At 48.6% G+C, this 23820-nt stretch overlaps 1 long non-coding RNA gene across 2 annotated transcripts; it reads right to left on the bottom strand.

The window, feature by feature from the left end:
* Window positions 1-1037: 1037 nt before the first annotated feature.
* On the bottom strand, window positions 1038-21895 carry LOC135979277 (uncharacterized). 2 transcript variants are annotated; one of them, XR_010596608.1, is made up of 4 exons: window positions 21771-21895; window positions 10093-10216; window positions 7986-8109; window positions 1038-1163 (listed from the first exon to the last, which is right to left on the bottom strand). It is a non-coding gene; the product is annotated as an uncharacterized LOC135979277 (long non-coding RNA). The 2 variants fall into 2 exon arrangements; XR_010596607.1 differs by lacking the exon at window positions 21771-21895 and adding an exon at window positions 20146-20273.
* Between the last annotated feature and the right edge of the window lie 1925 nt (window positions 21896-23820).

Genomic DNA, 23820 nt, shown 5'->3' with positions numbered 1-23820 from the left:
ATTTCAACCCCACAGTTTTGGATGAACTCCCCACAAGGGGAGGTGAAGAGCACCCCCAGCAACACACACACACACACACCACTCCTGGTGGTGGGAGGGGAACAGGAGAAAGGACAAAAGAAGTAAGAGATGAAGAGAAAGGAAGGAGGGATGGAGGAAAAGGTAAAACGAAAAGGACAAACCCTAATGTCCCCAGTGATTCTACGGGACAAAATCCCAGTTGGACTATAAAATTCTGCCACCTTGAACTACTGTTTTCCATGCCTAGAATTCAGCTGGCACCAGGTGGATCAGACTGAGCAAGTACCAAAACCTCTTGGAGGCTCTTACCTTCTCAACAGGACGTCTGTTTTCTAGTAAAATCCGTCAAAAGGAAAGGAGAAAACTCGAAAGAGGCTCCTGCTCACACTCACATACGTCAACCCTAACACTCTCTCAGTCCTCAAAGAGAGACCTCGAGAAGGAGACTTGCTGAAGCAAAGCCACAGGGGTCTCTGAGGTTTCCCTGGCCCTGTGCTCCTGTCCTGCCAGGCTGATGTCAGCATCTCTCTCGGAGGTCACCACCTCCCTAACACCTTTGACCAATAGGCTGACGTCCTGCAAAAGGCCTTTGTGATATCACTGCCACACCCACCCTTCCCCGGAAGTGCTAATGTCCTGTTACTGGGCTGACACTTTGAAGGTTTTAGCTACTCTCTGTGGATCACCCCACTCAATGCCTGTTCATTCTAGGAAGCAAGCCGGCTAGACGGTAAAACATCAGAGGCTGCTCCCAATGCTACACTCAGTGTTTCCAAAATTAGGGGACTGTATGGCCAGAAGAGACCTTTAGAGCATCTCATCTAACCCCTTGCATACCATAGGCTTGCTGTATAGTACAATAGTTACTTTTTGGGCACACACTTTGCAGAAAAGCATCTAGTCTTCCTTCAATGACATCAAGAGATGTAGAATCCACCACTTTCCCTTTTAGTGAGTGCCACGGGGCTCCATTTCCCCTTCCACTAGCTCCCCATTTACAGTGAGCCAGAGCAGTACCTGCAGCAGGGAGCGGGAGTTGCTGATGGCCTCAGAGGCACAGCCCCTGCAGTGTCTCAGGAATCTGGCGCAAGTGCCGGATGATGCGGAGCTGGTGCATCACTTTTGGCCGTGACGTCCTCCTGCTGCAAGGGAACGAGAACCTGTCAGAGACTCAAACGCCCCGAGGAGTCAGCGGGAATTTAGAGCACCTGGAACCAGCACTACTTCCACCCATCACCTGCCCACCACTGAGGGATAAATTCACCTCCTGAACCCCAGAATGGAGTCTTCTTGTCCTTTCTAGTAACCTCCAGTGACAACCCCCCTCCTTGAAGGATGAGCTCCTGCTATCTCCCCCTCAGTGCCCTTGACAGCTGTTCCACCTCCAAACCACAGCTCAAGTTATTAGTACCTTTGGACACAGACTGGCTAACCTAGTGAGGAGGGCTTTAAACTAGGTTCGACGGGGACAGGTGAGCAAAGCCCAAAGGTAAGTGGGGAACATGGAGACCGGGGAGATGGGTCAAAAACGAGAGGGAGTGTGGGCTATATTGTCAGAGAGAAAGGAGGGTCAGGACAAAACTGGGAGGAAATATCAAACCAGTATCTTAGATGCCTATATACAAATGCGAGAAGTATGGGGAATAAGCAGGAAGAACTGGAAGTGCTAATAAATAAATACAACTATGACATTGTTGGCATCACTGAAACTTGGTGGGATAATACACGTGATTGGAATGTTGGTGTGGATGGGTACAGCTTGCTCAGGAAGGATAGACAGGGGAAAAAGGGAGGAGGTGTTGCCTTGTATATTAAAAATGTACACACTTGGACTGAGGTAGAGATGGACATAGGAGACGGAAGTGTTGAGAGTCTCTGGGTTAGGCTAAAAGGGGTAAAAAACAAGGGAGATGTCATGCTAGGAGTCTACTACAGGCCACCTAACCAGGTGGAAGAGGTGGATGAGGCTTTTTTTAAGCAACTAACAAAATCATCCAAAGCCCAAGATTTGGTGGTGATGGGGGACTTCAACTATCCGGCTATATGTTGGGAAAATAACACAGCGGGGCACAGACTATCCAACAAATTCCTGGACTGCATTGGAGACAACTTTTTATTTCAGAAGGTTGAAAAAGCTACTGGGGGGAAGCTGTTCTAGACTTGATTTTAACAAATAGGGAGGAACTCGTTGAGAATTTGAAAGTAGAAGGCAGCCTGGGTGAAAGTGATCATGAAATCATAGAGTTTGCAATTCTAAGGAAGGGTAGAAGGGAGAACAGCAAAATAGAGACAATGGATTTCAGGAAGGCAGATTTTGGTAAGCTCAGAGAGCTGATAGGTAAGGTCCCATGGGAATCAAGACTGAGGGGAAAAACAACTGAGGAGAGTTGGCAGATTGTCAAAGGGACACTATTAAGGGCCCAAAAGCAAGCTATTCCGCTGGTTAGGAAAGATAGAAAATGTGGCAAAAGACCACCTTGGCTTAACCATGAGATCTTGCATGATCTAAAAAATAAAAAGGAGTCATATAAAAAATGGAAACTGGGACAGATTACAAAGGATGAATATAGGCAAACAACACAGGAATGACGGGGCAAGATTAGAAAGGCAAAGGCACAAAATGAGCTCAAACTAGCTACGGGAATAAAGGGAAACAAGAAGACTTTTTATCAATACATTAGAAGCAAGAGGAAGACCAAAGACAGGGTAGGCCCACTGCTTAGTGAAGAGGGAGAAACAGTAACAGGAAACTTGGAAATGGCGGAGATGCTTAATGACTTCTTTGTTTCGGTCTTCACCGAGAAGTCTGAAGGAATGCCTAACATAGTGAATGCTAATGGGAAGGGGGTAGGTTTAGCAGATAAAATAAAAAAAGAACAAGTTAAAAATCACTTAGAAAAGTTAGATGCCTGCAAGTCACCCGGGCCTGATGAAATGCATCCTAGAATACTCAAGGAGCTAATAGAGGAGGTATCTGAGCCTCTAGCTATTATCTTTGGAAAATCATGGGAGACGGGAGAGATTCCAGAAGACTGGAAAAGGGCAAATATAGTGCCCATCTATAAAAAGGGAAATAAAAACAACCCAGGAAACTACAGACCCCAGTGAGTTTAACTTCTGTGCCAGGGAAGATAATGGAGCAAGTAATTAAGGAAATCATCTGCAAACACTTGGAAGGTGGTAAGGTGATAGGGAACAGCCAGCATGGATTTGTGAAGAACAAATCATGTCAAACCAATCTGATAGCTTTCTTTGAGAGGATAACGAGCCTTGTGGATAAGGGTGAGGCTGTGGATGTGGTATACCTAGACTTTAGTAAGGCATTTGATACGGTCTCGCATGATATTCTTATTGATAAACTAGGCAAATACAATTTAGATGGGGCTACTATAAGGTGGGTGCATAACTGGCTGGATAACCGTACTCAGAGAGTTGTTATTAATAGTTCCCAATCCTGCTGGAAAGCCATAACGAGTGGGGTATCGCAGGGGTCTGTTTTGGGACCGGCGCTGTTCAATATCTTCATCAACGACTTAGATATTGGCATAGAAAGTACGCTTATTAAGTTTGCGGATGATACCAAACTGGGAGGGATTGCAACTGCTTTGGAGGACAGGGTCATAATTCAAAATGATCTGGACAAATTGGAGAAATGGTCTGAGTTAAACAGGATGAAGTTTAACAAAGACAAATGCAAAGTGCTCCACTTAGGAAGGAACAATCAGTTTCACACATACAGAATGGGAAGAGACTGTCTAGGAAGGAGTACGGCAGAAAGGGATCTAGGGGTTATAGTGGACCACAAGCTAAATATGAGTCAACAGTGTGATGCTGTTGCAAAAAAAGCAAACCTGATTCTGGGATGTATTAACAGGTGTGTTGTGAGCAAGACACGAGAAGTCATTCTTCCGCTCTACTCTGCTCTGGTTAGGCCTCAGCTGGAGTATTGTGTCCAGTTCTGGGCACCGCATTTTAAAAAAGATGTGGAGAAATTGGAAAGGGTCCAGAGAAGAGCAACAAGAATGATTAAAGGTCTTGAGAACATGACCTATGAAGGAAGGCTGAAAGAATTGGCTTTGTTTAGTTTGGAAAAGAGAAGACTGAGAGGAGACATGATAGCAGTTTTCAGGTATTTAAAAGGGTGTCATAAGGAGGAGGGAGAAAACTTGTTCACCTTAGCCTCTAAGGATAGAACCAGAAGCAATGGGTTTAAAGTGCAGCAAGGGAGGTCTAGGTTGGACATTAGGAAAAAGTTCCTAACTGTCAGGGTGGTTAAACACTGGAATAAATTGCCGAGGGAGGTTGTGGAATCTCCATCTCTTGAGATATTTAAGAGTAGGTTAGATAAATGTCTATCAGGGATGGTCTAGATGGTATTTGGTCCTGCCACGCGGGCAGGGGACTGGACTCGATGACCTCTTGAGGTCCCTTCCAGTCCGATAATCTATGAATGTATGAAAAAAACACTGTTCTCCACCCCCACCCAGGTTGGCCAGGGAGGCGGCTCTAGCAGGGGGGGCAGGAGGGATTCTGGCAGCAGTGAAGTGGGTTGCGGGGAAGTTGAGATCTTGACCCAAGTCATCCCAGACACTAATGCTAAGCCACAGGATGGCAGCATCTAGTGTTAGTGGAGTCCAAACACTATTTCAACCCCACAGTTTTCGAGGAACAGGAGAAAGGACAAAAGAAGTAAGAGATGAAGAGAAAGGAAGGAGGGATGGAGGAAAAGGTAAAACAAAAAGGACAAACCCTAATTTCCCCAGTGATTCTACGGCACAAAATCCAAGGGATGGAATAAAATTCTGCCATCTTAAACTACTGTTTTCCATGCCTAGAATTCAGCTGGCACCAGATGGATCAGACTGAGCAGCTGCCCAAACCTCTTGGAGGCTCTTACCTTCTAAACAGGGACGTCTGTTTTCTAGTAAAATCAGTAAAAGGAAAGGAGAAAACTCGAAAGAGGCTCCTGCATGCACTCACGTACGTGAACCCTAATACTCTCTCAGTCCTCAAAGAGAGACCTCGAGAAGGAGACTTGCTGAAGCAAAGCCACAGGGGTCTCTGAGGTTTCCCTGGCCCTGTGCTCCTGTCCTGCCAGGCTGATGTCAGCATCTCTCTCTGAGGTCACCACCTCCCTAACACATTTGACCAATAAGCTGACATCCTGCAAAAGGCCTTTGTGATGTCACTGCCACACCCAACCAAACTCTCAAGTGCTAATGTCCTGCTGCTGGCCTGACACTTTGAAGGTTTGAGGTTGTCATAACTATAAAGGGAAGGGTAACAGCTGTCCTGTGTACAGTACTATAAAATCCTCCTGGCCAGAGACTTCAAAATCCTTTTCCCTGTAAAGGGTTAAGAAGCTCAGGTAACCTGGCTGGCATCTGACCTAAAGGACCAATAAGGGGACAAGATACTTTCAAATCTTGGGGAGGGGAAGGCTTTTGTTTGTGTTCTTTGTTTGTGTGGGTGTTCGCCCTCGGGACTGAGAGGGACCAGACATCAATCCAGGTTCTCCACATCTTTCTAAACAAGTCTCTCCTATTTCAAACAAGGCGTGTTAGTTTTCCTTTGTTTTCTCAACTTGTAAATGTACCTTTTACTAGAGTGTTTATCTTTGTTTGCTGTACTTTGAACCTAAGACTAGAGGGGAGTCCTCTGAGCTCTTTAAGTTTGATTACCCTGTAAGGTTAATTTCCATACTGATTTTACAGAGATGATTTTTACCTTTTTCTTTAATTAAAAGCCTTATTTATAAGAACCTGATTGATTTTTCCTTGTTTTAAGATCCAAGGAGTTTCGATCTTGATTCACCAGGAGTTGGTGGGAGGAAGGAGGGGAATGGTTAATTTCTCCTTCTTTTAGATCCAAGGGGGTTGGATCTGTATTCACCAGAAGTTGGTGGGAGGAAGGAGGGGGGATGGTTTATTTCTCCTTGTTTTAAGATCCAAGGGGTTTGGATCTGTATTCACCAGGGAATTGGTGAAAGGTTTCTCAAGGCTACCCAGGGGAGGAAATTAGCCTTGGGATGGTGGTTAAGCTTAGAAGTTTTCATGCAGGCCCCTACATTTGTACCCTAAACTTCAAAGTGGGGATACAGCCTTGACACAGGTACTCTCTGTGGATCACCCCACTCAATGCGTCTTCATTCTAGGAAGCAAGCCGGCTAGACAGTAAAACATCACAGGCTGCTCCCAATACTACACTCAGTGTTTCCAAAATTTGTAGACTTTATGGCCACAAGAGACCTTTAGAGCATCTCATCTAAGCCCCTGCATATCATAGGCCTCCTGTATAGTACAATAGTTACTTTTTGGGCACACACATTCCAGAAAGGCATCTAGTCTTCATTCAATGACATCAAGAGATGGAGAATCCACCACTTTCCCTTTTAGTGAGTGCCAGGGGGCTCCATTTCCCCTTCCACTAGTTCCCCATTTACAGTGAGACAGAGCAGTACCTGCAGCAGGGAGCGGGAGTTGCTGAAAGACTCAGAGGAACAACCCATGCAGTGTCTCAGGCACCTGGCGCAAGTGGCGGATGATGCGGGTGCATCACTTTGGCCGTGAGGTCCTCCTGCTGCAAGGGAACGAGAACCTGTCAGAAACTCAAATGCCCCGAGGAATCAGGGGGAATTAAGGGCACCGGGAACCAGCAGTATTTCCACTCAGCACCTGCCCACCGCTGAGGGATGAATTCACCTCCTGAACCCCAGAATGGAGTCTTCTTGTCCTTTCTAGTAACCTCCAGTGCCAAATCCCCTCCTTGAAGGGTGAGCTGCTGCTACCTCCCTCTCAGTGCCCTTGACAGATGTTCCACCACCAAACCACAGCTCAAGTTATCAGAACCCTCTTCTCCACCCCCACCCAGGTTGGCCAGGGAGGCGGCTCTAGCAGGGGTGGCAGGAGGGATTCTGCCAGCAGTGAAGTGGGTTCCGGGGAGGTTGAGATCTTGCCCCAAGTCATCCCAGACACCAATGCTAATCCACACGATGGCAGCATCTAGTGTCAGTGGAGTCCAAGCACTATTTCAACCACACAGGTTTGGATGAACTCCCCACAAAGGGAGGTGAAGAGCACCCCCAGCAACACACAAACACACACAGACACACAAACCACTCCCGGTGGTGGGAGGGGAACAGGAGAAAGGACAAAAGAAGTAAGAGATGAAGAGAAAGGAAGGAGGGAGGGAGGAAAAGGTAAAATGAAAAGGACAAACACTAATGTCCCCAGTGATTCTACGGGACAAAATCACAGGGAGGGAATAAAATTCTGCGACCTTGAACTAGTGTTTTCCATGCTTAGAATTCAGCTGGCACCAGGTGGATCAGACTGAACAGGATACAAACCTCTCCGAGGCACTTACTTTCCTCAAAGAGAGACCTCAAGGAGGAGACTTGCTGAAGCAAAGCCAGAGGGGTCTCTGAGGTTTCCCTGGCCCTCATGTCAGCATCTCTCTCTGATGTCAGCATCTCTCTCTGAGGTCACCACCTCCATAACACATTTGACCAATAAGCTGACGTCCTGCAAAAGGCCTTTGTGGTGTCACTGCCACACCCAACCAAACCCTGAAGTGCTAATGTCCTCCTGCTGGCCTGACACTTTGAAGGTTTGAGCTACTCTGTGTGAATCACCCCACTCAATGGGTCTTCATTCTAGGAAGCAAGCCGGCTAGACAATAAAACATCAGAGGCTGCTCCCAATGCTACACTCACTGTTTCCAAAATTACTACACTTTATGGCCAGAAGAGACCTTTAGAGCATCTCATCTAAGCCCCTGCATATCATGGGCTTCCTGTATAGTACAATAGTTACTTTTTGGGCACAAACATTCCAGAAAGGTATCTAGTCTAAATTAAATGACATTAAGAGATGGAGAATCCATCACTTTCCCTTTTAGTGAGTGCCAGGGGGCTCCATTTCCCCTTCCACTAGCTCCCCATTTACAGTGAGCCAGAGCAGTACCTGCAGCAGGGAGCGGGAGTTCCTGAAGGCCTCAGAGGCGCAGCCCCTGCAGTGTCTCAGGCACGTGGCGTAAGTGCAGGATGATGCGGAGCTGGTGCATCATTTTGGCCGTGACGTCCTCCTGCTGCAAGGGAACGAGAACCTGTCAGAGACTCAAACGCCCCGAGGAATCAGGGGGAATTAAGGGAACCTGGAACCAGCAGTATTTCCACCCAGCACCTGCCCATCAATGAGAGATGAATTCACCTCCTGAACCCCAAAATGGAGTCTTCTTGTCCTTTCTAGAAACCTCCAGAGCCAACCCCCCTCCTTGTAGGGTGAGCTCCTGCTACCTCCTGCTCAGTGCCCTTCACAGATATTCCACCTCCAAACCACAGCTCAAGTCATCAGAACCCTCTTCTCCACACCGACACAGGTTGGGCTGGGAGGCGGCTCTAACAGGGTGTGCAGGAGGGATTCTGACAGCAGTGAAGTGGGTTGCAGGGAGGTTGAGATCTTGACCCAAGTCATCCCAGACACTAATGCTAAGTCACACAATGGCAGCATCTACTGTCAGTGGGGTCCAAGCACTATTTCAACCCCACAGTTTTGGATCAACTCCCCACAAGGGGAGGAGAAGAGAACCATCAGCACCAGACACACACACACACACACACACACACCACTCCTGGTGGTGTGAGGGGAACAAGAGAAAGGACAAAAGAAGTAAGAGATGAAGAGAAAGGAAGGAGGGATGGAGGAAAAGGTAAAAGGAAAAGGACAAACCCTAATGTCCCCATGTCGGACATCAGCAATGGTAACATACATAAGACAGTATGTGAACACTTCAATCTCCCTGGTCATTCTATTACAGATTTAAAAGTCACTATCATTGAACAAAAAAACTTGAGAAACAGACTTCAAAGAGAAACAGCAGAACTAAAATTCATTTGCAAATTCAACACCATTAATCTGGGCTTGAATAGGGACTGGGAGTGGCTGGCTCACTACAGAAGCAGCTTTTCCTCTCCTGGAATTGACACCTCCTCATCTATTATTTGGAGTGGACTACATCCACCCTGATTTTTGAATTGGCCCTGTCAACACTGGTTCTCCACTTGTGAAGTAACTCCCTGCTCTCCATGTGTCAGTATATAATGCCTGCATCTGTAACTTTCACTCTATGCATCCGAAGAAGTGAGGTTTTTACTCACGAAAGCTTATGCCCAAATAAATCTGTTAGTCTTTAAGGTGCCACCAGACTCCTTGTTGTTTTCCTAATATCCCCAGTGATTCTACGGGACAAAATCCCAGGGAGGGAATAAAATTCTGCCACCTTAAACTAGTGTTTTCCATGCCTAGAATTCAGATGGCACCAGGTGGATCAGACTGAACAGGTTACAAACCTCTCCGAGGCACTTACTTTCTCAACAGGGACTTCTGTTTTCTAGTAAAATGGGTAAAAGGAAAGGAGAAAACTCGAAAGAGGCTCCTGCTCACACTCACATATGTGAACCCTAATACTCTCTCAGTCCTCAAAGAGAGCTCGAGAAGGAGACTTGCTGAAGCAAAGCCACAGGGGTCTCTGAGGTTTCCCTGGCCCTGCGCCCCTGTTTTGCCTGGCTGATGTGAGCATCTCTCTCTGAGGTCACCACCTCCCTAACAACTTTGACCAATAGGCTGAGCTCCTGCAAAAGGCCTTTGTGATGTCACTGCCACACCCACCCATCCCCTGAAGTGCTAATGTCCTGCTGCTGGCCTGACACTTTGAAGGTTTGAGCTACTCTCTGTGGATCACCCCACTCAATGCGTCTTCATTCTAGGAAGCAAGCCGGTTAGACAGTAAAACATTAGAGGCTGCTCCCAATGCTACACTCAGTGTTTCCAAAATTAATACACTTTATGGCCAGAAGAGACCTTTAGAGCATCTCATCTAACCCCCTGCATATCACAGGCTTCCTGTATAGGACAATAGTTACTTTTTGGGCACAAACATTCCAGAAAGGCATCTAGTTTCATTCAATGACTTCAAGAGATGGAGAATCCACCACTTTCCCTTTCTCTGAGTGCCAGGGGGCTCCATTTCCCCTTCCACTAGCTCCCCATTTACAGTGAGCCAGAGCAGTACCTGCAACAGGGAGCGGGAGTTGCTGAAGGCCTCAGAGGCACAACCCCTGCAGTGTCTCTGGCACCTGGGGCAAGTGATGGATGATGCGGAGCTGGTGCCTCACTTTGGCCGTGACGCCCTCCTGCTGCAAGGGAATGAGAACCAGTCAGACTCAAACGCCCCGAGGAATCAGGGGCAATTAAGGGCACCTGGAACCAGCAGTATTTCCACTCAGCACCTGCCCAACACTGAGGGATAAATTCACCTCCTGAAACCCAGAATGGAGTCTTCTTGTCCTTTCTAGTAACCTCCAGTGCCAATCCCCCTCCTTCTAGGGTGAGCTCCTGCTACCTCCCCCTCAGTGTCCTTGACAGCTGTTCCACCTCCAAACCACAGCTTAAGTCATCAGAAACCTCTTCTAGACCCCCACCAAGGTTGGGCTGGGAGGCGGGTCTAGCAGTGGGGGCAGGAGGGATTCTGGCAGCAGTGAAGTGGGTTGCGGGGAGGTTGAGATCTTGCCCAAGTCATCCGAGACACTAACGCTAAGCCACAGGATGGCAGCATCTAGTGTCTGTGGAGTCCAAGCACTATTTCAACCCCACAGTTTTGGATGAACTTCCCACAAGAGGAGGTGAAGATCACCCCCAGCAACACACACACACACACACACACACACCCCACTCCTGGTGGTGGGAGGGGAACAGGAGAAAGGACAAAAGAAGTAAGAGATGAAGAGAAAGGAAGGAGGGATGGTGGAAAAGGTAAAACGAAAAGGACAAACCCTAATGTCCCCAGTGATTCCACGGGACAAAATCCCGTGTGGACTACAAAATTCTGTCACCTTGAACTAGTGTTTTCCATGCCTAGAATTCAACGGGCACCAGTTGGATCAGACTGAGCAGGTTCAAAAACCTCTTGGAGGCTCTTACCTTCTAAACAGGGACGTCTGTTTTCTAGTAAAATCAGTAAAAGGGAAGGAGAAAACTCGAAAGAGGCTCCTGCTCGCACTCACATACGTGAACCCTAATACTCTCTCAGTACTCAAAGAGAGACCTCGAGAAGGAGACTTGCTAAAGCAAAGCCACAGGGGTCTCTGAGGTTTCCCTGGCCCTGCGCCCCTGACTGATGTCAGCATCTCTCTCTGAGGTCACCACCTCCCTAACACCTTTGACCAATACGCTGAGATACTGCATGTAGCGGGGCGGCCTGGCTCCCAGGCGCCCCAGGAAGTCAAGGCCACCGCGGCCTGTCCCCACCCCCCGGAAGTCAAGGGGCGGGGCAGGAAGTATAAAGGCCAAGCCACAGCGCTCAGTAGCTGGCCGGCAGCGAGAGAGGACAGACGCTGGTGCCCGAGCTCCCGCGGACCTGAGCCTGCCGAGAGCCCGGTATCCTGAGGAACGGTCTGAGCTTCCCCCGCCAAGGGCCCAGAGGGAGTGACAGACCTACCTGCTGCTCGGGGCCCGGAGCAGCCCATGATCTGCGACCCAGCAGACGGAACTCAGGAGGAACAGGTACCCATGGAGGAGGAGATGGGAAGTGGCCCGGGGATAGCAGACCCCGAACCCATGTCAGTGTGTTGCGGTCAGGATCCCCACTGACTGCGCGGCAGACGGACTGCTGCGGATAGGGCCCCGGGCTGGAACACAGTGGAGTGGGTGGGCCTGTGTTCCCCCCTGCCACCCCGTGCTGGGTGGCAGTCTCTCCTCCTCCTTGTCCAAGGGGCCTGGGCCTCTGACTGACGATTGGTTTGCTGCCCCGCCCTGACCTAGGGCCTGGGCTAACCCAAACTGACCCAGCTCCTGCTACAAGGCCTGGGCCGCTGACTGACTACTGGTTTGTTCCCCGCCCTGACCCAGGGCCGGAGCTGTTGATTGTGTGCTCAGTCCCTGCATAAGGGCCTGAGCTCTGAACTGTTGATTGTGTGCTCAGTCCCTGCATAAGGGCCTGAGCTCTGAACTGTTGATTGTGTGCTCAGTCCGTGCACAAAGGCCTGAGCGCCGAACTGCTAATTGTGTGCTCAGCCCCTACCCAAAGGTCTGGGCCCTAACTGTTATTCGCTTTGTAGCGGGGCGGCCTGGCTCCCAGGTACCCCAGGAAGGGACGAGCCCCACCCCGGAACTACTACACTGCAAAAGGCCTTTGTGATGTCACTGCCACACCCACCCATCCCCTGAAGTGCTAATGTCCTGCTGCTGCCCTGACACTTTGAAGGTTTCAGCTACTCTCTGTGGATCACCCCACTCGATGCGTCTTCATTCTAGGAAGCAAGCCGGCTAGACAGTAAAGCATCAGAGGCTGCTCCCAATGCTACACTTAGTGTTTCCAAAATTACTACACTTTATGGCCAGAAGAGACCTTTAGAACATCTCATCTAACCCCCTGCATATCATAGGCTTCCTGTATAGTACAATAGGTACTTTTTGGGCACACACATTCCAGAAAGGCATCTAGTCTTCATGAAATGACATCAAGAGATGGAGAATCCACCACTTTCCCTTTTAGTGAGTGCCAGGGGGCTCCATTTCCCCTTCCACTAGCTCGCCATTTACAGTGAGCCAGAGCAGTACCTGCAGCAGGGAATAGGAGTTGCTGATGTCCACAGAGGCACAGCCCTTGCAGTGTCTAAGGCACCTGGCACAAGTGCCGGATGATGCAGAGCTGGTGCATCACTCTGGCCATGACGTCCTCCTGCTGCAAGGGAACGAGAACCTGTCAAAGACTCAAACGCCCCGAGGAATCAGGGGGAATTAAGGGCATCTGGAACCAGCAGTATTTCCACCCAGCACCTCCCCACCACTGAGGGATGAATTCACCTCCTGAACCCCAGAATGGAGTCTTCTTGTCCTTTCTAGTAACCTCCAGTGCCAACCCCCCTCCTTGAAGGATGAGATCCTGCTACTTCCCCCTCAGTGCCCTTGACAGCTGTTCCACCTCCAAACCACAGCTCAAGTTATCAGAACCCTCTTCTCCACCCCCACCCAGGTTGGGCAGGGAGGCGGCTCTAGCAGGGGGGGCAGGAGGGATTCTGCCAGCAGTGAAGTGGGTTGCGGGGAGGTTGAGATCTTGCCCCAATCATCCCAGACACTAATGCTAAGCCACAGGATGGCAGCATCTAGTGTCATTGGAGTTCAAGCACTATTTCAACCTCACAGTTTTGGATCAACTTCCCACAAGGGGAGGTGAAGAGCACCCCCAGCAACACACACACACACACACACACACACACCCCACTCCTGGTGGTGGCAGGTGAACAGGAGAAAGGACAAAAGAAGTAAGAGATGAAGAGAAAGGAAGGAGGGATGGAGGAAAAGGTAAAACGAAAATGACAAACACTAATGTCCCCTGTGATTCTACGGGACAAAATCCCACAGAGGGAATAAAATTCTGCCACCTTAACCTAGTGTTTTCCATGCCTAGAATTCAGCTGGCACCAGATGGATCAGACTGAGCAGGTTCCAAAACCTCTTGTAGGCTCTTACCTTCTAAATAGGGACGTCTGTTTTCTAGTAAAATCCGTCAAAGGAAAGGAGAAAACTCCAAAGAGGCTCCTGCTCGCACTCACACATGTGAACACTAATACTCTCTCAGTCCTCAAAGAGAGACCTCGAGAAGGAGACTTGCTGAAGCAATAACAGACACTTGGTGGGATAACTCACATGACTGGAGTACTGTCATGGATGGATATAAACTGTTCAGGAAGGACAGGCAGGGCAGAAAAGGTGGGGGAGTTGCATTGTATGTAAGAGAGGAGTATGAGTGCTCAGAGGTCCGGTATGAAACTGTAGAAAAACCTGAGAGTCTCTGGATAAAGTTGAGAAGTGTGAGCAACAAGGGGGATGTCACGGTTGGAGTCTGCTATAGACCACCAGACCAGGGGGATGAGGTGGACGAGGCTTTCTTCTGGCAACTAGCAGAAGTTGCTAGATCGCAGGCCCTGGTTCTCATGGGAGACTTTAATCACCCCTGATATCTGCTAGGAGAGCAATACAGCGGTGCACAGACAATCCAGGAAGTTTTTGGAAAGTGTAGGGCACAATTTCCTGGTGCAAGTGCTGGAGGAACCAACTAGGGGCAGAGCTTTTCTCGACCTGCTGCTCACAAACAGGGAAGAATTAGTAGGGGAAGCAAAAGTGGATGGGAACCTGGGAGGCAGTGACCATGAGATGGTCGAGTTCAGGATCCTGACACAAGGAAGAAAGGAGAGCAGCAGAATACGGACCCTGGACTTCAGAAAAGCAGACTTTGACTCCCTCAGGGAACAGATGGGCAGGATCCCCTGGGAGAATAACATGAAGGGCAAAGGGGTCCAGGAGAGCTGGCTGTATTTTAAAGAATCCTTATTGCGGTTGCAGGAACAAACCATCCCGATGTGTAGAAAGAATAGTAAATATGGCAGGCGACCAGCTTGGCTAAACAGTGAAATCCTTGCTGATCTTAAACGCAAAAAAGAAGCTTACAAGAAGTGGAAGATTGGACAAATGACCAGGGAGGAGTATAAAAATATTGCTCAGGCATGCAGGAGTGAAATCAGGAAGGCCAAATCACACTTGGAGTTGCAGCTAGCAAGAGATGTTAAGAGTAACAAGAAGGGTTTCTTCAGGTATGTTAGCAACAAGAAGAAAGTCAAGGAAAGTGTGGGCCCCTTACTGAATGAGGGAGGCAACCTAGTGACTGAGGATGTGGAAAAAGCTAATGTACTCAATGCTTTTTTTGCCTCTGTCTTCACGAACAAGGTCAGCTCCCAGACTGCTGCACTGGGCAGCACAATATGGGGAGAAGGTGACCAGCCCTCTGTGGAGAAAGAAGTGGTTCGGGACTATTTAGAAAAACTGGACGTGCACAACTCCATGGGGCTGGATGCGCTGCATCCGAAGGTGCTAAAGGACTTGGCGGATGAGATTGCACAGCCATTAGCCATTATTTTTGAAAACTCATGGCGATCGAGGGAGGTCCCGGATGACTGGAAAAAGGCTAATGTAGTGCCCATCTTTAAAAAAGGGAAGGAGGAGGATCCGGGGAACTACAGGCCAGTCAGCCTCACCTCAGTCCCTGGAAAAATCATGGAGCAGGTCCTCAAGGAATCAATTATGAAACACTTAGAGGAGAGGAAAGTGATCAGGAACAGTCAGCATGGATTCACCAAGGGGAAGTCGTGCCTGACTAACCTAATTGCCTTCTATGATGAGATAACTGGCTCTGTGGATGAGGGGAAAGCAGTGGATGTGTTATTCCTTGACTTTAGCAAAGCTTTTGATACGCTCTCCCACAGTATTCTTGCCACCAAGTTAAAGAAGTATGGGATGGATGAATGGACTGTAAGGTGGATAGAAAGCTGGCTGGATCGTCGGGCTCAACGGGTAGTGATCAATGGCTCCATGTCTAGTTGGCAGCCGGTTTCAAGCGGAGTAGTGCCCCAAGGGTCGGTCCTGGGGCCGGTTTTGTTTAATATCTTTATTAATGATCTGGAGGATGGTGTGGACTGCACTCTCAGCAAGTTTGCAGATGACACTAAACTAGGAGGCGTGGTAGATACGCTAGAGGGTAGGGATCGGATACAGAGGGACCTAGACAAATTAGAGGATTGGGCCAAAAAAAACCTGATGAAGTTCAACAAGGACAAGTGCAGAGTCCTGCACTTAGGACGGAAGAATCCCATGCACTGCTACAGACTAGGGACCGAATGGCTAGGTAGCAGTTCTGCAGAAAAGGACCTAGGGGTCACAGTGGACGAGAAGCTGGATATGAGTCAACAGTGTGCTCTTGTTGCCAAGAAGGCTAACGGCATTTTGGGCTGTATAAGTAGGGGCATTGCCAGCAGATCGAGGAACGTGATCGTTCCCCTTTATTCGACATTGGTGAGGCCTCATCTGGAATACTGTGTCCAGTTTTGGGCCTGTGGAAGCAGAGAAAGAGCTCACAGGAAGGGGATGCAATGCATGACAGTTCGTTAGCAAGAGTTAGGCTAACTGTAACCCTAATAACGCGAGATTTGTAGAAGCGAGGAATGTGTGAGGCGGGTGAGAAAGAACTGTGTAAGAAGTCATTATGACCTGGTATAGATAAGGTGTAGAAGACCTTGTGTAGATAAGGTATAGAAAATATTGTATGTTGGCAAGAGTCAAAACAAGTGAAGAAATGAGATATCAAGATGGCCTATGTATAAACAAAACGCAGCTGTCCCTCGTTATTTCTGTAATGAAAGGTATAAATGCTTGCTGTAATTAGTTACCTGGGAGAGACCTGCTTAGCTCTCTCCCTCTGGGCAATTGTGAGCGTTAATAAAGCATCTGACTTGCTGTACCTAAACAAATAGTGAGAACTCTGTTTTTCTCCGACAGGCCCCACACTACAAGAAGGATGTGGAAAAATTGGAAAGAGTCCAGTGGAGAGCAACAAAAATGATTAGGGGTCTGGAGCACATGACTTATGAGGAGAGGCTGAGGGAACTGGGATTGTTTAGTCTCCAGAAGAGAAGAATGAGGGGGGATTTGATAGCAGCCTTCAACTACGTGAAGGGGGGTTCCAAAGAGGATGGAGCTCGGTTGTTCTCAGTGGTGGCAGATGACAGAACAAGGAGCAATGGTCTCAAGTTGCAGTGGGGGAGGTCCAGGTTGGATATTAGGAAACACTATTTCACTAGGAGGGTGGTGAAGCACTGGAATGCGTTAACTAGGGAGGTGGTGGAGTCTCCTTCCTTGGAGGTTTTTAAGGCCCGGCTTGACAAAGCCCTGGCTGGGATGATTTAGTTGGGAATTGGTCCTGCTTTGAGGACGGGGTTGGAGTAGATGACCTCTTGAGGTCCCTTCCAACCCTGATATTCTATGATTCTATGAAAGTCACAGGGGTCTCTGAGGTTTCCCTGGCCCTAAGCCCCTGTCCTGCCTGGCTGATGTCAGCATCTCTCTCTGAGGTTACCACCTCCCTAACACCTTTGACCAATAGGCTGAGGTCCTGAAAAGGCCTTTGTGATGTCACTGCCACACCCACCCATCCCCTGAAGTGCTAATGTCCTGCTGCTGCCCTGACACTTTGAAGGTTTCAGCTACTCTCTGTGGATCACCCCACTCGATGTGTCTTCATTCTAGGAAGCAAGCCGGCTAGACAGTAAAGCATCAGAGGCTGCTCCCAATGCTACACTTAGTGTTTCCAAAATTACTACACTTTATGGCCAGAAGAGACCTTTAGAACATCTCATCTAACCCCCTGCATATCATAGGCTTCCTGTATAGTACAATAGGTACTTTTTGGGCACACACATTCCAGAAAGGCATCTAGTCTTCATGAAATGACATCAAGAGATGGAGAATCCACCACTTTCCCTTTTAGTGAGTGCCAGGGGGCTCCATTTCCCCTTCCACTAGCTCGCCATTTACAGTGAGCCAGAGCAGTACCTGCAGCAGGGAATGGGAGTTGCTGATGTCCACAGAGGCACAGCCCTTGCAGTGTCTAAGGCACCTGGCACAAGTGCCGGATGATGCAGAGCTGGTGCATCACTCTGGCCATGACGTCCTCCTGCTGCAAGGGAACGAGAACCTGTCAAAGACTCAAACGCCCCGAGGAATCAGGGGGAATTAAGGGCATCTGGAACCAGCAGTATTTCCACCCAGCACCTCCCCACCACTGAGGGATGAATTCACCTCCTGAACCCCAGAATGGAGTCTTCTTGTCCTTTCTAGTAACCTCCAGTTACAACCCCCCTCCTTGAAGGATGAGCTCCTGCTATCTCCCCCTCAGTGCCCTTGACAGCTGTTCCACCTCCAAACCACAGCTCAAGTTATCAGAACCCTCTTCTCCACCCCCACCCAGGTTGGGCAGGGAGGCGGCTCTAGCAGGGGGGGCAGGTGGGATTCTGGCAGCAGTGAAGTGGGTTGCGGGGAGGTTGAGATCTTGCCCCAAGTCATCCCAGACACTAATGCTAAACCACACGATGGCAGCATCTAGTGTCAGTGGAGTCCAAGCACTATTTCAACCATACAGTTTTGGATCAACTCCCAACAAGGGGAGGTGAAGAGCACCCCCAGCAACACACACACACACACACACACACACACACACACACACACACACACATATATATACCACTCCTGGTGGTGGGAGGGGAACAAGAGAAAGGACAAAAGAAGTAAGAGATAAAGAGAAAGGAAGGAGGGATGGAGGAAAAGGTAAAACGAAAAGGACAAACCCTAATGTCCCCAGTGATTCTACCAGACAAAATTACAGGGAGGGATTAAAATTCTGCCACCTTGAACTAGTGTTTTCCATGCCTAGAATTCAGCTGGCACCAGATGGATCAGACTGAGCAGGTTCCAAAACCTCTTGGAGGCTTTTACTTTCTAAACAGGGATGTCTGTTTTCTAGTAAAATCAGTAAAAGGAAAGGAGACAACTCGAAAGAGGCTCCTGCTCTCACTCAAATACGTGAATCCTAATACTCTCTCAGTCCTCAAGAGAAACCTCGAGAAGGAGACTTGCTGAAGCAAAGCCACAGGGGTCTCTGAGGTTTCCCTGGCCATGCGCCCCTGTCCTGCCTCGCTGATGGCAGCATCTCTCTCTGAGGTTACCACCTTCCTAACACCTTTGACCAATATGCTGAGGTCCTGCAAAAGACCTTTGTGATATCACTGCCACCAATCAAACCCTTAAGTGCTAATGTCCTGCTGCTGGCCTGACACTATGAAGGTTTCAGCTACTCTCTGTGGATCACCCCACTCAATGCGTCTTCATTCTAGGAAGCAAGCGGGCTAGACAGTAAAACATCAGAGGCTGCTCCCAATGCTACACTCAGTGTTTCCAAAATTAGTAGACTTTATGGCCACAAGAGACCTTTAGAGCATCTAATCTAAGCCCCTGCATATCATAGGCTTACTGTATCGTACAATAGTTACTCTTTGGGCACACACATTCCAGAAAGGCATCTAGTCTTCATTCAATGACATCAAGAGATGGAGAATCCACCACTTTCCCTTTTAGTGAGTGCCAGGGGGTTCCATTTCCCCTTCCACTAGCACCCCATTTACAGTGAGACAGAGCAGTACCTGCAGCAGGGAGTGGGAGTTGCTGATGTCCACAGAGGCAGAGCCCTTGCAGTGTCAACTTCCCACAAGGGGAGGTGAAGAGCACCCCCAGCAACACACACACACACACCACTCCTGGTGGTGGGAGGGGAACAAGAGAAAGGAAGGAGGGATGGAGGAAAAGGTAAAACGAAAAGGACAAACCCTAATGTCCCCAGTGATTCTACGGCACAAAATCCCAGGTGGGCTATAAAATTCTGCCACCTTGAACTAGTGTTTTCCATGCCTAGAATTCAGCTGGCACCAGATGGATCAGACTGCAGACTGAGCAGGTTAAAAACCTCTCCAAGGTTCTTACCTTCTCAACAGGCACGTCTGTTTTCTAGTAAAATCAATAAAAGGAGAAACTCGAAAGAGGTTCCTCCTCGCACTCACATACTTGAACCCTAATACTCTCTGAGTCCTAAAAAGGGAGACCTTGAGAAGGAGACTTGCTAAAGCAAAGCCAAAGGGGTCTCTGAGGTTTCCCTGGCCCTGTGCTCCTGTCCTGCCTGGCTGATGTCAGCATCTCTCTCTCAGGTAACCACCTCCCTAACACCTTTGACCCATAGGCTGAGGTCCAGGATAAGGCCTTTGTGATATCACTGCCACACCCAACGAAACCCTAAAGTGCTAATGTCCTGCTACTGGCCTGACACTTTGAAGGTTTGAGCTACTCTCTGTGGATCACCCCACTCAATGCATCCTCATTCTAGGAAGCAAGCGGGCTAGACAGTAAAACATCAGAGGCTGCTCCCAATGCTACACTCAGTGTTTCCAAAATTAGTAGACTTTATGGTCAGAAGAGACCTTTAGAGCATCTAATCTAACCCGCTGCATATCATAGGCTTACTGTATAGTACAATAGTTACTCTTTGGGCACACACATTCCAGAAAGGCATCTAGTCTTCATTCAATGACATCAAGAGATGGAGAATCCACCACTTTCCCTTTTAGTGAGGGCCAGAGGGCTCCATTTCCCCTTGCACTAGCTCCCCATTTACAGTGAGCCAGAGCAGTACCTGCAGCAGGGAGCGGGAGTTGCTGAAGGCCTCAGAGGAACAGCCCCTGCAGTGTCTCAGGCACCTGGCACAAGTGCCGGATGATGCGGAGCTGGTGCATCACTTTGGCCGTGACGTCCTCCTGCTGCAACGGAACGAGAACCTGTCAGAGACTCAAAGGCCCCGAGGAATCAGGGGGAATTCAGGGCACCTGGAACCAGCAGTATTTCCACCCACCACCTGCCCACCGCTGAGGGATGAATTCACCTCCTGAACCCCAGAATGGAGTCTTCTTGTCCTTTCTAGTATCCTCCAGTGCCAACCCCCCTCCTTGTAGGATTAGCTCCTGCTACCTCCCCCTCAGTGTTCTTCACAGCTGTTCCACCTCCAAACCAAACCTCAAGTTATCAGAACCCTCTTCTGCACCCCCAACCAGGTTGGGCATCGAGGTGGCTCTAGCGGGGGGGCAGGAGGGATTCTGCCAGAAGTGAAGTGGGTTGAGGGGAGGTTGAGATCTTGCCCCAAGTCATCCCAGACACTAATGCTAAGCCACAGGATGGCAGCATCTAGTGTCAGTGGAGTCCAAGCACTATTTCAACCATACAGTTTTGGATGAACTCCCCACAAGGGGAGGTGAAGAGCACCCCCAGCAACACACACACAAACACACACACACACACACACACCACTCCTGGTGGTGAAAGGGGAACAGGAGAAAGGACAAAAGAAGTAAGAGATGAAGAGAAAGGAAGGAGGGATGGAGGAAAAGGTAAAACGAAAAGGACAAACCGTAATGTCCCCAGTGATTCTACGGGACAAAATCCCAGGGAGGGAATAAAATTCTGCCATCTTAAACTACTGTTTTCCATGCCTAGAATTCAGCTGGCACCAGATGGATCAGACTGAGCAGGTTCCAAAACCTCTTGGAGGCTCTTACCTTCTAAATAGGGACGTCTGTTTTCTAGTAAAATCCGTCAAAAGGAAAGGAGAAAACTCGAAAGAGGCTCCTGCTCACACTCACATACGTCAACCCTAACACTCTCTCAGTCCTCAAAGAGAGACCTCGAGAAGGAGACTTGCTGAAGCAAAGCCACAGGGGTCTCTGAGGTTTCCCTGGCCCTGTGCTCCTGTCCTGCCAGCCTGATGTCAGCATCTCTCTCGGAGGTCACCACCTCCCTAACACCTTTGACCAATAGGCTGACGTCCTGCAAAAGGCCTTTGTGATGTCACTGCCACACCCACCCTTCCCCGGAAGTGCTAATGTCCCGTTGCTGGGCTGACACTTTGAAGGTTTCAGCTACTCTCTGTGGATCACCCCACTCAATGCCTGTTCATTCTAGGAAGCAAGCCGGCTAGACGGTAAAACATCAGAGGCTGCTCCCAATGCTACACTCAGTGTTTCCAAAATTAGGGGACTTTATGGCCAGAAGAGACCTTTAGAGCATCTCATCTAACCCCTTGCATACCATAGGCTTGCTGTATAGTACAATAGTTACTCTTTGGGCACACACATTGCAGAAAGGCATCTAGTCTTCCTTCAATGACATCAAGAGATGGAGAATCCACCACTTTCCCTTTTAGTGAGTGCCAGGGGGCTCCATTTCCCCTTCCACTAGCTCCCCATTTACAGTGAGCCAGAGCAGTACCTGCAGCAGGGAGCGGGAGTTGCTGATGGCCTCAGAGGCACAGCCCCTGCAGTGTCTCAGGAATCTGGCGCAAGTGCCGGATGATGCGGAGCTGGTGCATCACTTTTGGCCGTGACGTCCTCCTGCTGCAAGGGAACGAGAACCTGTCAGAGACTCAAACGCCCCGAGGAATCAGGGGGAATTAAGGGCACCTGGAACCAGCACTACTTCCACCCATCACCTGCCCACCACTGAGGGATAAATTCACCTCCTGAACCCCAGAATGGAGTCTTCTTGTCCTTTCTAGTAACCTCCAGTGACAACCCCCCTCCTTGAAGGATGAGCTCCTGCTATCTCCCCCTCAGTGCCCTTGACAGCTGTTCCACCTCCAAACCACAGCTCAAGTTATTAGTACCTTTGGACACAGACTGGCTAACCTAGTGAGGAGGGCTTTAAACTAGGTTCGACGGGGACAGGTGAGCAAAGCCCACAGGTAAGTGGGGAACATGGAGACCGGGGAGATGGGTCAAAAACGAGAGGGAGTGTGGGCTATATTGTCAGAGAGAAAGGAGGGTCAGGACAAAACTGGGAGGAAAGATCAAACCGGTATCTTAGATGCCTATATACAAATGCGAGAAGTATGGGGAATAAGCAGGAAGAACTGGAAGTGCTAATAAATAAATACAACTATGACATTGTTGGCATCACTGAAACTTGGTGGGATAATACACGTGATTGGAATGTTGGTGTGGATGGGTACAGCTTGCTCAGGAAGGATAGACAGGGGAAAAAGGGAGGAGATGTTGCCTTGTATATTAAAAATGTACACACTTGGACTGAGGTAGAGATGGACATAGGAGACGGAAGTGTTGAGAGTCTCTGGGTTAGGCTAAAAGGGGTAAAAAACAAGGGAGATGTCATGCTAGGAGTCTACTACAGGCCACCTAACCAGGTGGAAGAGGTGGATGAGGCTTTTTTTAAGCAACTAACAAAATCATCCAAAGCCCAAGATTTGGTGGTGATGGGGGACTTCAACTATCCGGCTATATGTTGGGAAAATAACACAGCGGGGCACAGACTATCCAACAAATTCCTGGACTGCATTGGAGACAACTTTTTATTTCAGAAGGTTGAAAAAGCTACTGGGGGGAAGCTGTTCTAGACTTGATTTTAACAAATAGGGAGGAACTCGTTGAGAATTTGAAAGTAGAAGGCAGCCTGGGTGAAAGTGATCATGAAATCATAGAGTTTGCAATTCTAAGGAAGGGTAGAAGGGAGAACAGCAAAATAGAGACAATGGATTTCAGGAAGGCAGATTTTGGTAAGCTCAGAGAGCTGATAGGTAAGGTCCCATGGGAATCAAGACTGAGGGGAAAAACAACTGAGGAGAGTTGGCAGTTTTTCAAAGGGACACTATTAAGGGCCGAAAAGCAAGCTATTCCGCTGGTTAGGAAAGATAGAAAATGTGGCAAAAGACCACCTTGGCTTAACCATGAGATCTTGCATGATCTAAAAAATAAAAAGGAGTCATATAAAAAATGGAAACTGGGACAGATTACAAAGGATGAATATAGGCAAACAACACAGGAATGCAGGGGCAAGATTAGAAAGGCAAAGGCACAAAATGAGCTCAAACTAGCTACGGGAATAAAGGGAAACAAGAAGACTTTTTATCAATACATTAGAAGCAAGAGGAAGACCAAAGACAGGGTAGGCCCACTGCTTAGTGAAGAGGGAGAAACAGTAACAGGAAACTTGGAAATGGCGGAGATGCTTAATGACTTCTTTGTTTCGGTCTTCACCGAGAAGTCTGAAGGAATGCCTAACCTAGTGAATGCTAATGGGAAGGGGGTAGGTTTAGCAGATAAAATAAAAAAAGAACAAGTTAAAAATCACTTAGAAAAGTTAGATGCCTGCAAGTCACCCGGGCCTGATGAAATGCATCCTAGAATACTCAAGGAGCTAATAGAGGAGGTATCTGAGCCTCTAGCTATTATCTTTGGAAAATCATGGGAGACGGGAGAGATTCCAGAAGACTGGAAAAGGGCAAATATAGTGCCCATCTATAAAA

The sequence above is a fragment of the Chrysemys picta genome, unplaced genomic scaffold (genome assembly GCF_011386835.1).
Source record: "Chrysemys picta bellii isolate R12L10 unplaced genomic scaffold, ASM1138683v2 scaf752, whole genome shotgun sequence".
NCBI classification, from domain to species: Eukaryota; Metazoa; Chordata; order Testudines; family Emydidae; genus Chrysemys; species Chrysemys picta.
This window is presented reverse-complemented; position numbering and strand designations above follow the sequence as displayed.